Consider the following 14,914-nt stretch of genomic DNA (forward strand, 5'->3'; position numbering starts at 1 on the left):
AAGTCTCCCATTAGTATTTTCACGTCATCTTGGTGAATTTTGCTCATAGTATTTTCGAGTGTGTTCCAGAATTTTTCGACATTTTCGGTGTTTTTCTTATTTTCGATGTTGGTGGGGGCATGTGCATTATTGAGTGTATATTTTTTACTGGGGCTCTGAATGAGCATAGTCCTAAGTCGATTGTTGATAGCTGTGATTTCTTTGACAGAGTTGATCATAGATCTGTGTTCGAGAAAATCAATGCCGAAAATTGGTACATCTTTCGCTACCTTTTGTTGTATTTTGCTCTTGAAGATGAAATGGTTTCCGTAATGCAAGGTTTCATTGCCAGTTAGTTGTGGTTCTTGAAGAGCAATTATGAGAATTTTTTGTCGGTCGATTTATTATGTGAGATTGTTTAGTTTTCGTATTTGGATCTATGTATCGATGTTTAGTTATAAAAAAAAAGTTCTTATGTGTGTGAAATCTTATGGGACTTAACTGCTAAGGTCATCAGTCCCTAAGCTTACACACTACTTAACCTGAATTATCCTAAGGACAAACACACACACACCGATGCCCGAGGGAGGACTCGAACCTCCGCCGGGACCAGCCGAACAGTCCATGACTGCTGTGCCTGAGACCGCTCCGCTAATCGCGCGCCGCGGGTAGTTTTCAAATGCATGTTTTCTGCTTGCAGGGAAATTTACATAAGATCTTCAATATTCTCTGCCGTGCTAACCTGGACTCCCCAGAATCCGAAATTCCAACTGCCGCCTGTCGACAGCCGGGTTGTGTACCACCTGGGGTAAAGTTGACTTTGCTTGCACAGTTCATGTTTGCTTGTGTTTCATTGGTTTGGTCTGGGTGATTCCAGGACCGGACAGGACCAGAGGGTGTTGAAGCCTTTGGAAGCAAATATTTTCAGCCGAGCTCATTGAGCTAACAGACGGTGACCAGAGTAGCGGTGGTTTTCACTCAGACGTGTCTGGATTTTGAGTTCAAAGGATTGAGTAGCCGTTCAGGATTGTGTTAGTATTTGGTTCACCCCAAGTATTTGATTTCCTCGGTACCACCCACATGGGGGAGGGTTTCCCCCATCGGCCCCACGGAATTTTTATTATTATTATTATTGTCATTATGTCAACAGCAAATCCGATATGGTGCATCTTCCCACCACTGAAATAGATGTGCAGTGTTCGATTCTGTATTTCCGTCACATAAATATGGCTTATAGTTACGTGACATTGCTGCTAGTAGACATATTTCTCACTTTTTCTTAGGCAGTTCCTACCTGTTACTCCATCATAGGAACTTATGTGCGTAGCATTGTTGCAATACAGACGTTCAAATTATCCGATATCTGTAATTTGATTTCGATACCAGATCGTTCTAATCGGATGCAGCCAGTCAGGCTTAATGTGGATATCCGAATACGACTCTCATCATTTCATAGACTGGGTAAACCACATTCTTAATCGGACGGTTGAATCTAGATCACTTATTTATGACAGGGCCTGAATTCTTAAAAACTGTGGAAAATAATAATACAATGTGCTTATTAATAATATGTTATTTAAATATAAATATATGAACGAACGAGATGTTTATTTACAGGAGCAGAGCCCCATCCATCATAGCAGAGCTGTGCGAGGTTGATTTCGGGGCCAAGAGAGGATAAAGCTGTTGCCGTTTGTTCCACGATCACCGAACATCAACCAGGTAGAGAATATGTGGGCAGAGGTAACAAGGTCATTCCCATGTGGACCTACAAATGCAAGGGACCTTTGGACGAATATAGAAAACGTATGGTGGGAAGTAAACCATCACGCTACACTGTCGACGTCTTGATGAAATCAATGACCCTACGCCTTCGAGAAATCTTACGTATGGTGGGAAGTAAACCATCACACTACACTGTCGACGTCTTGATGAAATCAATGCCCCTACGCCTTCGAGAAATCTTACGTAATGATCGTGGGTAGGTTGGTTACTAAAAGTATACTCGTCCACAAAACCCATGTGGACAATTATCTGATAGTCGGTCAGCTTTGCTTTGTCGCAGTTCTTTAGATACAAGTCCATTTGCTTTCAGTCTCCTCCTTACAATTCTTGCAATGCAAGGTAATTGAAAAATCTCACCCACTCGACGCCAACTGAGGAATTGACTGGTGCATGTCTCGTTCAACACACAGTAGTTGTCACCCTCACTGGAATCAATGACTGTTTGTGTGTGTGTGTGTGAGAGAGAGAGAGAGAGAGAGAGAGAGTGTTTGTGTGTGTGTATGTGTGTGTGTGGTTTCGTGTTCACGCACAATCTGAATCAATACTATTAACATTAGAGAGACAACCAACAATAAATATTGCATCAAATACGACTGTAAAGTATTTTAATGCGATGGGAAGTGACAAACTGAATTTTTACCCAACCCACGACCTGCATATTACGTTAAGTAAGATGTATTAACTCCATAGTATCGTTAGCAGAGGCACTGCGCTCGTGTTTCGAGGCTCGCGACAAGTGCAGCGATTAGCAGTGCCCAATGCCGCCGCGATTTGTTTATGTTGGCTGAGCGTAGACACTGCAGCAGACGCTTCGCCATAAAAAAATGGTTCAAATGGCTCTGAGCACTATGGGACTCAACTTCTGAGGTCATTAGTCCCCTAGAACTTAGAACTAGTTAAACCTAACTAACCTAAGGACATCACAAACATCCATGCCCGAGGCAGGATTCGAACCTGCGACCGTAGCAGTCGCGCGGTTCCAGACTGCAGCGCCTTTAACCGCACGGCCACTTCGGCCGGCGCTTCGCCATAAACAGAAAGAAATCACCTTGGCTCTGACTGCAGTGAGCGGATATCACTGCCTGCGTGTTCTTATAGTAACCAACGTGAGACTCTACTCACATGTGCCATGGACCAATTGCAACGGGTATCATGTCATTAGTCATCAGAATATTAACTAGTGATGAAATGTCCACACTATTTGAATCCCAAGAAAATAGGAACCTTCTCACAAAGGAATGTGAGGTGTTATCAAAATTTATCCAACATACAAAAATTAACTGCAGGGCTTTCATGTATGCAACAGTAGCACACAAGGAAATATTATGTCTTAGAAGCGTATATTTCATTTCCTCTTCACATATTAACGCCCTTGTTTTAGTATGAAGTGAGAAAATAAACACGAAAAACTAAATTCCTGAGAAGCATATCAGTTATTTCCTCTTATCATATCATAACTTTTATTTTAGTATGAAGTAAAAAAATAAACAGTTTAAGGTTGTGAAGCATCATATGACACCAGATTCTTACCGTACGCGCTATCGGAAACGCAAAAAGCAGGGAGCTGACCATTCTTTTGTCCAACAGTCTGTCTCCTTTCCTGCATTACTCCCGCTAGGAGATTCTTATTTGAGGACTTGTGGGCATCAAGTTCTTCAGCAGAACAAACCTTATGTTATTGTGCTAATTACAGTATGGAAAAATGCAACAAAGACGATTTCCCCTAAAGCAGTGGGGATATTTGCAAATGTCTGTATTCAGCAATGACTGCCAGGTGCCACAACACTTCACAGAATCCATGCGGCAGGCAACACAACTGTGCGTGCACTTCAGACTTCATTCAGTAAGACGTCAGGAGAGGGATGGAAACGTCAAATTAACGTCGCTTTCCGAGTCGTATTCAATCCAGAATGAGGTGTTATTAAGGTAGTTGAGCGTTCTAGCAATTACACTTTTGTAATTCACATATGAGTATTCCGATAGCCAAAAGAACCCGTTAGTGTGAAACTATCGGGAACTGCATTAATATCAAACTGCAAGAACTTGAGACAATACGTGGACTCTTCTCTTCGCTGGGTGACCTATTACTGTTATTTAGGATTCTCTCCGTCCTAGACGTAATGCAAATGGAACTTCAGAGGCGCTTTCCGCTATTCTTGACAAACATCAGCAACTTGTAATCACTGCGAGTTACAACTGCGTGATGAAATGGCTCTGGTTGTCAGTAGTTGTGGTTGTGTTATGCTGTCAAAGTGCTTACAGTAACGTTAATGGTGGCCCACATAATTTAGCGCTGACTACCTACTTAAGTAAAGATAGTGTTGTGGCGTCGTCGCTTCTCTTTATTTGGCCTCAGCTTGAGTAATCCGATTTAACGAACATAGTACTCCATTCGCGGGCTGCTAACGATACAGTATGACTACAGAGATCATCGTGCGGCTATTACATTAATTCTGCAATGAATTGCTTAACAAATATTACCCTCAGCTATGCAGCTGGAATGACTCATTACACAGGTACTCTATGTTTCACTTGGTTAAGGGATCAGTTCGCTGCAATCCTGCTTCTACTGTTCGTAAATACTTGTATACTTCATAAATGGTTCAAATGGTCCTGAGCACTATGGGACTTAACTTCTGAGGTCATCAGTCCACTATAACTTAGAACTACTTAAACCTAGCTAACCTAATGACATCAGACAAATCCATGCCCGAGACATGATTCGAACCTGCGACCGTAGCGGTCGCGCGGTTCCAGACTGTAGCGCCTAGAACCGCTCGGCCACCAGCCCGGCCGGCATACTTGTATACTGACCATTCGTTATTTGACTAAGTATGAACTACAATCTGATTCGCATATATATGACATGGGTTAGCGCCGGCACAAAGCAATGACTAAGGGTTGGATGCCGTTTAAGTCCCGTTACACTGATGGCAAGACAAATGTTCGCAAATCACCTCTGTTGTCTCTGTATTCCCGGTAGGGTTCGGACGATGTTGTGCGTCTAGCACTGAAAACTTTCGATGACCCGTCGAGACCCAAATAATTATACAGGATTTTTGAGGAGGAATAGTAAATATTGTAGGAGGTGGTGGTATAGACAAATTGCAGAAAAAATCCCATATAACCTCCTGTATATGGATATATGTGTGGTGTCTGTTCTTTCGGGAAGGTCCGAAAGAAAAGACACTACGAATCCGGGTTCGAACCTGGTTAGGCACAAATTTTTCATCTGTGCCGTTGTTCTATTTTAATGCGCAATACAGCCTGGACATCTGTCCTTCAATCTTTAATTGATTAACAAGGCTGTCTATTTAGATTCGTAGAGTCTGTTCTTTCGGAAATGTCCGAAAGAACAGACACACACACACACACACACACACACACACACATACACATTTTTACCTTAAGTGCTATTCGGAAAATGTTTGGCAACTCAGTGATAGTGCCGGACTGGAGCTGCATCAACCTACTCATTTCACAAGATGTAGTTGTAATTTTCTGAACAATTCCTGTTTAATAAGTGATAGCGACAGTGTCTCTCATCGCCGGCCGCGGTGGTCTAGCGGTTCTAGGCGCGCAGTCCGGAACCGCGCGACTGCTACGGTCGCAGGTTCGAATCCTGCCTCGGGCATGGATGTGTGTGATGTCCTTAGGTTAGTTAGGCTGAAGTAGTTCTAAGTTCTAGGGGACTGATGACCACAGATGTTTAGTCCCATAGTGCTCAGAGCCATTTGAACCATTTTTTTTAGTGTCTCTCATCGTTTACTTTGTCGGAAACCTGCTTCTCTCTGCCCTAGCCTATACTGTAGCAATGAGTGATAGCTCACATTCTTGATACCTCACTGGACGTGCTACTGCAACTGTAGCCAAAGATTCAAATCCCGCTGGAAAAGTATGTTTCAAGTCAGATGGTTTTGCTCCTCCCGTACTGTCATTGAAAACGGTCACCACGAAATTAAGTATAGGTATCCTATGAAACCCTTGAGTTCATACTGTGGTGTCCGCAGCTTGTGGTCGCGCGGTAGCGTTCTCGCTTCCCGCGCCCGGGTTCCCGGGTTCGATTCCCGGCGGGGTCAGGGATTTTCTCTGCCTCGTGATGACTGGGTGTTGTGTGATGTCCTTAGGTTAGTTAGGTTTAAGTAGTTCTAAGTTCTAGGGGACTGATGACCATAGATGTTAAGTCCCATAGTGCTCAGAGCCATTTGAACCATACTGTGGTGCCGTGAAGATGAAAAAAGTAGTTTTTCACAATTATCAGATGACAGATGTAATTTGTCAGATTCCACTAATTATGATTGTATTATTAACTGTTGATTCACAGGCGCTTTTCTGCCGCTTATTGTAACTGTTATTTGAATGTTAGAGCTGGAAGAATAGAAACATCAAATTTTCGCCATATCGAATATTCGAATTCACTCTAAGTCTTCACGTTTCGAACAAAGGCAGAATATCCGTCAGGAAAGCTGACAACAATAAGCCAGGCCATGCCTGTCTTCTGGTGGATGTCCCAATGACAGTCATCTCAATAACAATATTGTACAGCAAATATACATTGCTAACTCAACCACTGGAGAAGCTCCAAAACTGTGAATCGCGTCTGGTGAATACGCTTTCAAGGTTTCGGTGCGATTAAGTCAGGAAAACACAAATCATTGCCGCAGTTAATAATTTATGACATTTACTTTGCATTCAGTGCATCGATTTATTACAAGTAATTGCACTCTAGCCCCTAAACCTAGTTACAGAAATGTCAATAAGACTCATTGACATATAATGAGGATCTTGCGGCCCTCGCCACCCGCAACTTTGAAACGAAGCTATAGTCACTTCCGAGGTCACTCACAGAACACATCAGCTGGTATCCTTCCTGGCGGTATAATTGAAACTTGGCAACAGCGCAGAATATGTTTGGCAACTCTGTGACCGATGAGTTACGTCCTTGATGGCACAGAACTATCCTGCTAAATTCACTTGATATTATCGTGTCATTTCAATTTAATACTGAGTGATTTTCGCTTGAGATGTGACATAAGGATATCAGTGGATCCTTTTGAGGCCACGAAAGTGGTTCCACATGGAAATGCAACTACTGTAGCCTCTAATGTTGCGGTTTATCTGCCATAGCGCTGACTGGGTCAATAAGTAAGTGGAAGACACCACGCCTATTCGCTAGCTCCTAGGTAAGAGTCGGCTCCGGCTCTCAGCCGTGGCAGCGTGCGGACGGCCCCGCGCGCCGGCCAGTGCTCCGCTGCAGACGTTGTTTACTTCCGCGTCGTAGCTTTAAGGCTTGTGTCCGTCCACCGTGAACAACATGTCGAGCGCTTACCGCCGTGCGACCCTTAAAGTTTCCTTCCCAGCTGAACATGCGCGACCTCGTGCACATGAAGTTGAAACGTTCATACGTGAAGAAGTTCGTTTAGATCCTAACCACGTTGTCGGAATCCATTTTTCGATCACGAGTAGTGTCGTTTATATTAAAATGACAAACACCGAGGTGTGTGAAGATGTTATTCGCCTCCATGGCAATGGACTTAAGTTCAAATACTCTGATGGTCACGTCGGAGCTGTAACACTTGAACTCGCAGAGTACGGTCAACGCACGATTAGGGTGTTTGAACTACCTTTTGAAGTGCCGAAGGACGAAGTTGTCTCTGCGTTACAACCATACGGTAACGTCATCGGTTACGTAGAGGAAAAATGGCAAACCTTCTCGACCTACCATGTACTTAATGGTGTGCGTCAGGTCAAAATTGAACTGAAAAAACATATACCGTCATACCTGACAATTGGCGGGGTGCGAGCCATTGTCATGTACGACGGCCAACCCCGAACATGTGCGGGTAGTGGACAAGAAGGCCACGTCAGATCCGGCTGCCTGTGACGCCGCCTGATCCAGACGCCGGTCGGTGAGGAAGCGTCCCCAGCGGTGATCACTCAGATCCCTGTCACATATGACAAGGTTGCCAAGGAAGGTAGCACCTCTAGACAGGGTCTTCCTGCTCCTGCCGGCCGGTCTGGCCGAGCGGTTCTAGGCGCGTCAGTCTGGAACCGCGCGACCGCTACGGTCGCAGGTTCGAATTCTGCCTCGGACATGGATGTTTATGATGTCCTTAGGTTAGTTAGGTTTAAGTAGTTCTAAGTTCTAGGGGACTGATGACCTCAGATGTTAAGTCCCATAGTGCTCAGAGCCATTTGAGCCTTCCTGTTCCGTTGACGTCGTCTGATCAGGTAGATGCAACCGCTACTGAGATTCCTTCTCAGGTGCCACAGACGCCAGATCCTGACCTGCCGAATCCTCGCAGCACTGTGACTGAAAATGCTACTGAGATGGACGTTGACTCGGGAGTGGTACCTACTTCTGCTTTCTTTCAGACTGGTCCGGAGTCAGATGAAAGCCACCCGCAATCAGACTCTGAACGACATGTTCGAAAACAAGGGTCGACACGAAAGAGAAAGAAACGTAGCCTTACGCCCCCTGATGAATCCATTCTACGGATGGATACCAGGGATGCAGACCCGAAGATGGACGACAAATCGCTCTTTGATGACCAAAAGGCTGATGCGAACGACCCGCCACAGGCGACCACTGGCAACGAACACCCCTCCTTACTGGCGCAGTCGCCCCCACAGGTCGACGTTGAAGAGAGCCTATCCGCTGAGCCGAAAACTACGTCTCCTCTCCACGTGGATGATGTACACAGCCGATGCCCTACCGCAGTATCAGTCTCCTGTGCAGCGACGTGGAAATCGAAGGGACTGTGGTGGGCGGTGCTGGTGATGGGGCGCCCCCATTGGTTGCGCCCGCGCCCGCAAACTCTCCACAATAGCGACCTCTTCAGCGGACCGGCAAGATCGACGATCTCTCGCTCCTGAAGAAGGAGCCCCACCTGTGCCTGTGGGACTCCAACACCAGCATTATCGTGTCGCAACGATTAACCTCGCGACCATTCGTGCGCCCCACAAACTAGCGCTGCTCCGTGATATGATTTATGATGCGGACATAGATACTGCGCTTTTTCAGGAAGTGCATGTCGCCGATTTTTCACCACCACATGGCTTCACGGCGCATCTTTCTCCCGCTTCGGACACCGGTAGTGCTGTTGCCATCATCTTACGAGAAGGTCTTCCTGCCGAAGATGTCCTATACCTCCCCAACGGTAGAGGTATGGCCCTTACTCTCTTTGGTGTAACGCATCGTCAACATTTATGCGCCGTCGGGCTCCAGCTACCGTCGTGAACGCAATGCCTTCTTCGCGAATGAAGTTACACCCCTTTTTATGGGACCACACGATGACTGGGTCATGGGTGGAGACTTCAACTGCACCCAGCGACCTCAGGATCAATTGCCGCGTCACTCACCATGCGCAGCTTTGGAAACAGTCGTCAAGCGGCTACAATTTGTCGACACGTGGAGACATGTTCACGGTGATCTTATGGGCTTTACGTACTACACTGTGCACTCCTCTAGCCGACTGGATCGCATCTACATCTCGCGATCCCTAATTCAACACACTCGACAGGCTGAAATCTGGCCTGTTGCTTTCTCAGATCATGAGGCTTACTTCTGTGATGTTGTTCTCACAAGACAGGCAGTATGGTACGGACGTGTTTTATGGAAACTGAACACGGCACTTCTTAATTCACCTGACTGTCGACTTTTAATAGAAGACACTTGGATCACATGTAATAGACGCCATCCCACGTATCTGTCTACCATATCCTGGTGGATCCAGTGTGCAAAACCTGCTCTTCGAAAAACTTTGATACGGTATGGCAAAGATGTTGTCGCCTGGAGGAAGAGCACTATGGACTTTTACTACAGGATCCTACGAGAATGCCCCACGATGCCGGCCTCCCCTGAGCGCCATACAAGGATGAACCATGCTAAGGCCCAAATCTCCAATCTCATGCGAAGGCATTTGGAAGGAGCGATAGTACGATCTCGTACTGCTGATCGCATGCCTCATGAACATCCGTGGACGTACCATATCATCCAAGAACGCCAAAATCGACGCCGAAAATTGATTCACGTCCTAAGAGACCAAGAAGGGCGTCGCTACGTAAACCAATCTGCAATAGGGAATGTGCTGCACGCCCACTACCAGCAGCTCTACGCCGCAATTCCACATTCCCCAGAGTTGATCGAGGAAGTCTCACAGCTCAACTTCGGTGGTATCCCAGGAGATGCGGCGATTGGCTTAATGTCAGAGGTGACTGATAATGAAGTCCGCGATGCGATCCGGGCGGGAACCATCAATCGCTCCCCAGGACCCGACGGTCTTCCCCTCGAATTTTATCGCACCTTCCGTGATTTGTTAGAGTCCACCTTCACCTCCATCTGTCGGGAACTGATGTCTCCGGAAGTACCTGTGCCGGACGCTTTCATGGAACGAATTATTATTCCTGTACATAAACCGCATGGTGGCAACAATATCAGTGATTATCGGCCCATCACCCTCCTTAACAGTGATATGAAAATCTTCACTCGCCTTTTGGCGGCACGACATAAAAACGTTGCCCGATATGTTGGGTCGCCAGACCAAGCATCTTTGGGAGGGGGATAATAATATCCGCACGGCTTTATGCCGCTACAGGGATATGATCGCCGTTACCCAGGCACAACGCCTCTCTGGGGCACTTGCGTCTTTGGACTTTAGTCAAGCTTTTGATAGGGTTGACCATTCGTTCCTTACGGCCGTTCTCCACCATATGGGTTTCCCAGTCCCCTTTATCACGGTAGTGATGCGCCTTCTGCGGGGTGCCTCATCCAGGATTATGTACAATGGCAGACTCACTCCTCCGATAAAAATAGGTCTATCCGTACGTCAAGGTTGTCCTCTATCAGCGATTTTGTATGACTTTTCCTTGGAATCCTTGCTATGTGGACTAAGACAACATTTGGTAGGGTTGTCCATAGATCGCTACCGATTCTGTTGCACGGCCTATTCTGACGATGTAGTCATCTGTTTACGTAATGCCGACGAGGTTAGAGCTGTTTTGACCTGGGTAGCGTCTTATGGTGAGGCGTCGGGTAGCTCTTTAAACGTACGTAAGTCACAAGTTATGTTCATTGGCACGGGACTTCCCTTGGAGTGCGTTACACCTCTCACCACCGTTGATACCATTCGCTGTTTGGGAATAGATTTTTCATCTGATCTCCGGCGTTCAGCCACCATCAACTGCCGACGCCTCCTTTTAATGATCAGAGCAGGTCTTATGGACCATCGCCTTCGATCCCTATATATTCTCCAACGAGCTCGATATGTCAATATCTATATCGCATCCCGAGTTCCACATGTAGCACAAGTTCTACCTTTCCCGCTTACTGTGGCTCGTCGCATGTTGGCAGCGATGGCATCTTTCGTTAGCTCTGGGCTGTTGTTCAAAGTTAACTATGCAACCCTTACTCTTCCCCGTGAACGAGGTGGGATAGGTCTGTTTCACGTGCCGGATAGAGCTCGCGCCCTATTTGTCAGCTCCCAGATGACGGTATGGACACGTTGCCCAACGAGCCTCACTGGTCTTCTCCTGTCGGCATATTCGCCGGTCTCACTGTCAGCCTCAGTGATGATCCCGGATGTTCCGGCCCAGTTCCATTATATACGATACTTCTTTCTTGAACTCAGTTATCTACGCCTCACCTTACCAAGACAGCTTTTACTCAAGACAAAGGCAGTATACAATGTCCTCCAATTAGGTCGTCCACCTAACCCGATTGAACAAAAGTTCCCCCAGGTTGACTGGCGTCATGTATGGCGCGCGGTGTTCGCCTGTTACCTTGACACGAATGTTCAATCTGTCTGGTACCTAACTGTCAATGGTAAGCAAATCAACCAATTTCGCCTTCATCGTATCCACCTCGCCCAATCACCTCTATGTTCCACGTGTGGAATGCCAGACAATGATGAACATCGGTTTGTTTGCGGACCGGCGGCGGAGGTTTGGAACTTGGTTCGTCGTATTGTGGCTTTTCTAACGCGGGACATTCCGGATCGGATTACTCCCCTTTCATTATTATTTCCGGAACGTGACTATTTTCCTCAGACAAAACCCAATGCTGTGAATTGGATTCGCGGACATGCCATTCACTACCTATTTGGACAAACTGTAGACTCTGTACTCGATTTTTGGACATACCTCAATGACCGTCATTATGTCGTTGTCCGTCACCCAAAATACAGACAATTTTTCTCGAACTTCCTTGGGAGTGCTTTCCACGACCTGCCTCGCAGCTGGAATGTGTTATGCCAAGAGAGGAGAAGGTTTCCTGTTTGAACCAATGAACATTTCTGAATAATTGAACGGAACACATCAATTTCGAAAAGACGTGACTCAACATATTACCAGGGGGGCGCAGAAGGCCTCTGATCAATTACACAACAAAACTAAACAAAAAAAAGTATATATATATATCTCTGAATTTTATTCAGAAAAAGGAAGATTTTGTTTTGTTTGTAAGGATAGCCCTAACCTTGATTTCCCATCTTTCCACTGGTATATAGGTAGCTCTCTGGAGTTTAGTCAGGAGCCAGTTTTTTTTGTCATAGGATGAAAAGTGGCGGTGGTACTTAGGGTTTTTTTAGTTCCAAAAAAATAAAAAAAATTTTAAAAGAAAAAAGAAAAAAGGGAAAAAAAGAAAAAATGAAAAAAAACACGCAGAAGGTCCCCGGTTCGATTCCGGACGGAAACAATTTTTCATCACTTTAAACAAGACATACGGACAAGCATTTGCTACGATATGTACCGAAACCTTCGTAATCACCTTCATACGTCGGACCAGAGGGTCAGTTGTTCACAGCAAATATGAAATTCAGTTTATATTGATGGGCAGCTTTTTGTGCTGACTCAGCCACCGACGTGCGACCTGTTTGAACAAAACGCTAGGGCTCGTCCGGGATTTGAACCCGGGACCTCCTGCACCCTAAGAAAAAAACAAAGGTAACGTGCTTGCCTGTCAGGTGCATGCTGCCTCTGTTCACCTTTCGAGCCTCTCCGAATGCCAGATTTTTAATTGTTTTGTAGCATATCTACAAGCAGGCAGATACAAATTCAATGAGGGAATCGTAAGACAACGCTCTAGCAAATTTCGTCTTGCTTCTTTTAGTAACCCTTAGTGTCAAAGCGAAAACCTTGAGGTACTGTCAAATTCATAATGACACGTTTTGGTTTTCTGCAGACATATTTTTTGTTGTTGTGAATACATAATTTTGTCTATGAACTGCAACATTTTCATAATACTTGCGAAGCAAATCATGTGAAGTAACACTTCACCAACTTGTTGGGAAGGTGGAAAAAGCACTGCCCTTTCTGGATGCTCTCTGTATCTTCCTGGATGTCGAGTAATACGACCTTCGAGTAAATGGTTAGAGATGAAGAACCTGGTGGTGAATGAACTCATAGATGAGCTGAATGCGGTAGACTACTCTTGAAAAGAATAAGTAGACGATCTATTCACAGTAAGACTTAGAAAATTTGCTAGTACTGTTTAACCTATGTACATTGAACATCGTGAAAAAGTATTTAAAGACGAGCCCCACGAAAATTGGTGTAGTATTATTTATGGGGAAGCATGTCCAGCACACATACTAAAAAATTATGTTTCTCGATGAAACTTTAGAGAGGGTTGTAGTGTATCTAGAGGTAGCCCTGGATGGAAAACTATTATGAACACCTCACATAAAGAATATTTTCCACTGCGAAAGATAATCTTATAACCACTAGAAGCTGCTGTAGGGTAAACTGGGGTCTAAACCCAGTGCGTACTGGATATACATCCCTGCAAAAAGACCAATGATAATTTATTGGCCGGCCGAAGTGGCCGTGCGGTTAAAGGCGCTGCAGTCTGGAACCGCAAGACCGCTACGGTCGCAGGTTCGAATCCTGCCTCGGGCATGGATGTTTGTGATGTCCTTAGGTTAGTTAGGTTTAACTAGTTCTAAGTTCTAGGGGACTAATGACCTCAGCAGTTGAGTCCCGTAGTGCTCAGAGCCATTTGAACCATAATTTATTGGCCTATAATATCAACAAAGTCGAACAGAAGGTGGCTGCTAGGGAGTCTGGCAAAGTGCAGAGACTGGCCTGCTTTCACAAACAGATGCAATTAGCAGGACATCCACTCTTGGAAAGGATATTATGCTAGACATACCCGCCTTACACCTGTGGCTTAAAATGGAGGAAGCGGCAGGGACATAAAGGCTAAAAATTGGAAGTAACTGGATGTAGTTAGAATATACGGAATCCCAAATCAGTAAGGCGATGGTTGGGGAAATGCCGACTAACTAAACAATAACTTCTAGCTGTTTCAATAAACTTTGCCACTTAACAGTTGAAAGCTGGGAGCAGTGGAAAAACGAACCACAACACCGTGCAGGAGACATATAGTGATTTACTGACAGGTCGAAAACAGATGAAAGTACCAGGTGTGGTGTACTGCCTAGAATCTCTTTAGGGATGATGGCCACAGTATTACACTTTTTTTTTCTGTCAGCATGTGCACGGAGGAAAATTAGAGTAGACCCTACAAAAATCGTAGATTCTACTTTTATTCAGACAGCCAAGCAGCTCTGAAATCTCTATCAGCCCCTGCAACTAGATCGAAGGTCGTTGCATAATGCCATAAAGCATTTTCTTTCGGACATGTCCGAAAGAACAGACACCACACATATATCCATATACAGGGTGTTTCAAGAGGAATAGTAGATATTTTAGCAGGTGGTAGTACAGACGAAAAAAATTCCATATAAATGCGTCCACTTTTTATTGAGTACAGAGATACAGCTGTTAGTACGTAACGCTAACAAAGTCAAAGCAAAGACAAATGAGGACATTCAAAGCAGATTTTCAAAAATTCTCCAACCAACTTCAATGCACATTTGACTTCTCTTGATAACACCACGTGTAGTTCTACTGAGGTCGTCTTTGCGTTCTTTTATGAAGGCTGCACTATTCATAACCCGAACGATCAAATCGGCTCTTGGGTTTACTTTTTGTTTGTAGACCTCGCCTTTAACCATCCCCGCAGGCAAAAAAAGAGATAAGGTCCAAGGACCTTGAAGGCCATGAAAAGTGCCCATATCTATAGATCCACCTTCCGGGAAATGTTAGGTTTGGATAATGTGTGACCTGGCGACTAGAATGTGCAGGAGAC

Source organism: Schistocerca nitens, chromosome 3 (assembly GCF_023898315.1).
Source record: "Schistocerca nitens isolate TAMUIC-IGC-003100 chromosome 3, iqSchNite1.1, whole genome shotgun sequence".
In the NCBI taxonomy this organism is placed as follows: domain Eukaryota; kingdom Metazoa; phylum Arthropoda; class Insecta; order Orthoptera; family Acrididae; genus Schistocerca; species Schistocerca nitens.